General features: G+C 42.4%; 1 non-coding gene across 1 annotated transcript; it reads left to right on the top strand.

Moving 5' to 3' along the window:
* Positions 1–2,591: 2,591 nt before the first annotated feature.
* On the top strand, positions 2,592–2,655 carry LOC111820338 (U7 small nuclear RNA). The gene has a single exon (XR_002823896.1). It is a non-coding gene; the product is annotated as a U7 small nuclear RNA (small nuclear RNA).
* The last annotated feature ends 641 nt before the right edge of the window (positions 2,656–3,296 follow it).

The raw sequence follows: 3,296 nt of genomic DNA, 5'->3' as shown, positions 1-3,296 counted from the left end.
CCCCCCCCCCCGCTTCATTCAAAGGGTTGTGGGTCTTTAAACTCGCTTAAGTCTAGGAATTGATTGAGGGGCTGTGACTCTCTATTCTGGTGATTTGAGTTAGACTGCCTTTCACCTGACCTAGAATTCATCCGCTTGTATGGATCAACTAAATATTTAGATGTCCTATCTATTTCACTCCTAGGGGCACCATGACTAAGTAGCCAACACCGTAAGTCCATACGAGTCAGACTATTCTGATTACCGCTTTGACTCCATTGTTCATTATGGTAACCATGCCCACCTTGTCTTTGTTGACTGAGTGTCGCCACTTGGCCCCTACTACCACGGGGTCCAATCAACCCCTTGTAGTTAGGTGTCTTAATTCAGTTAGGGCAGTTCCCACTGTTAAATATGACTTACATAAAATAGCAATCACAGCAGTCTTCAAGAATGCTGGGGTTCCCTTCACAAATTTGTTCCTCACCATTGTAGTAAAAGGTGTGTCCTCTGGGCACTCTGGTGTGGCGCTAACCTGATAAATCCACTCCAGCATGCTAATTTCCCAAAGCCTTTGGATACCTTCTTCTGTAGTATACCAAGGCAGGTCTGGTACTTCAGCTTGATTTAGTGTAGGCCACCGTGTAATCCATGCTTCAGCGACCCACCTAAATAAACTATTAGATCCCCTTGTAACTTCTCGAGCTGAAACATAGAATGAAGAATCTGTGCTTAGTGGATCCATATTCAATAAACTCAGAGTGATCCATCTTTATGTTCCTTGCACCATTATCCAACACCCTTAATAGCCATTCCCACATATATTCCCCAGGTTTCTATTTGTACATATTAGTAAAGTCAAGCAGTTCTTTTGGAGCATAGTGTACCTCCTCCTGGGTCACACTTTGTACTTCACCTTTTGGGGCTTGCTGGGACTTAAGTCTAGTTATAAGTCTAGAAGCCAAAATTGGTGGGAAACTGTTTTGAGAACATTCAGCATTGTCTTGTAAAGCATCTGCCTCTGGCCAGGTTCCAGGCAATAACTCAAGACAAAAGCACTTTAGACGCAGCTGGGTTAATCTCATTAGATGTGAGTGGAGGGGCTAGTGATTTTACTGGGGAGGGTAGTTTAGCAGACAAACATGGAGTAATCTCTTCAGATGGTAGTGACAGGGCTGGTTCTGTTGGTAGGAGTGATTCAATGGAATTTAGGGGCTCAGTGTCTCCAGTGTCCTGATTATCTGCCCATATGTCCCCATCCCAAGTTTCAGAATCCCATTTCTTTGCAATCAATGCCCTCACTTTAACTTCAGACACTCTCGAGGTTGGCAGTTGAGTTGGTGTTATAATTCAGCCACTCATGATAAGACTCTGGGTTTGGTTTTCGGCAATATCAGCTCTGTTACTACAAGAAATCAGGCTTTCTTTCAAGGCACAATTGGAAACTTTGACGTTGTTTATGTGGCACTTGAGCTTTGATTCTGAAGCCCTGAGCTCGTCTCTTTCTTTCACCAGTTTGTTTAGCGAATGTAGGACCAACCAGCCAGCTGCTTATACTTCTCATTTTGACAAAACTGTAGAAAGGTGTCACACGTGTTCACCCAGAGCCTCGCCTTTCACCAATACCTGATCTATTGGTGGTGACATTTTGCATATTTGTATTGCAACCTCACGTCATGGATTAACAGTGCCCTCTTTACTACTGGAAGCAGAGTCATCAAAATTTTTACGACTAACCAGACTTGAGAACCAATTTAGAAAACTCATCCATACACTTGTGTTTCTCTAGAACCACTCTCGGTACCAAATGAACCACTCTCGGTACCAAATGTCTTAGGCTGGGTTCTCTAGAGAAGCAAAACTAGTAAAGTGTATAAATATATATATAGAGAGAGATTTATATCAAGGAAATGGTTCACGTGGTTTTAGAGACTGGAACATCCCAAGTCCGTGGGTCAGGCTCTAGGCTTCTCCTGATTCACGTAGCCACAGGGGCTGGTGAATCCAAGATTGGCAGGTCAGAGAGCAGAGCTTTGGCTCACAGGCTGCAAAGATCGATGGATCCCAAAATTGGCAAGCAAGACCACAGGTAAGCTGCTAGCTCAAGTCCCAAGAACTGGAGGTCAGACGAATAGGAGCCACCTGCAGGTTCCAGAGTGAGCAGAAGCCATGAGCCTTACCAGAACGTCCACTTGTGTTGGATGCAGGCCACATGCCTGAGAAAATCCCTTTTAACTGATTGGCTACTCAGAGCAGATCCCATCATGAGGATGATTACAACATCATACAATTGTCAGACCTCTGAGAATCATGGCCCAGCAAAGTTGACACATAATCCTAACCATCACAGCAGCTGAGCTCTTAACCACTGCACCACTAGAGCTCCCCACAAAGATTACAGCCTTGGAAACCCTGTGGGGCAGTTCTACTCTGTCCTATAGGGTTGCTATGAGTCAGAATTGGCTCAGCTGCACACAACAACAACAACAACAGGGTATTATTTATAATCAATAATAATGTATTATTCAATTAATTGCATTCAATTAATACTAATTTTAAGCTCTGAATCTCAATTCCCCCTCCCCCCCACCAGGGAATAAACAGGTAGGATGTGGTATTATGGCCCTTATAGAATTTGTCTAGCAGGTTTTACGGTTCTTTCCAGAAGACACCCCAAAAAAACAAAGTAAACAAAAATACACAGGTAAGATGTAAAAATATGTTTCTGGGAGGTAGAGTGTAAAGAGAGATGAGTTGTTTTTATTAGAAATGTGTATATCTGAACATTAAAATGTTGTTGTGTTAGCTGCTAATGAGTTGGCCCCTGACTCATGGCAACCTCATGTACAACTGAACGGAATGAAATGCTACCCAGTCCTGCGCTATCCCCAGGATCAGTTTTGACTCAGACCATTGGGATCCATAGAGATTTCATTGGCTGATTTTCTAAAGTAAATCACCAGGCCTTTCTTCCTAGTCAATCTTAGTCTGGAAGCTCCACTGAAACCTGTTCACCTCATAGCAACATGCAAGCCTCCGTTGACAGATGGTTGATTGAAAAACAAACCTGAAATTTGACAGGTAAAACTTCCTAAGCTTTTTAAAAGGACATTTTTCTTAAATATTTAGAGTTAATTTCATTTTACTTCTTACTTATATTACAAAACTTACTGAACAAGAAGTAGTTTTTTAGGCCCTCAGTGATCAAATCCGAGGTTTTTTTCTAGCATTCTCTTCCACTACTCCCTTATAGTACAACATATTTCTTCAGTATGCCCCATTCTTTTCATCCCACACTGGTGTTTTTTTTTTTTTTT

The sequence above is a fragment of the Trichechus manatus genome, unplaced genomic scaffold (assembly GCF_000243295.1).
Source record: "Trichechus manatus latirostris isolate Lorelei unplaced genomic scaffold, TriManLat1.0 scaffold00034, whole genome shotgun sequence".
Taxonomy (NCBI): Eukaryota; Metazoa; Chordata; class Mammalia; order Sirenia; family Trichechidae; genus Trichechus; species Trichechus manatus.
The sequence above is the reverse complement of the archived record's forward strand: the minus strand, read 5'-3'. Positions and strand labels throughout refer to the sequence as shown.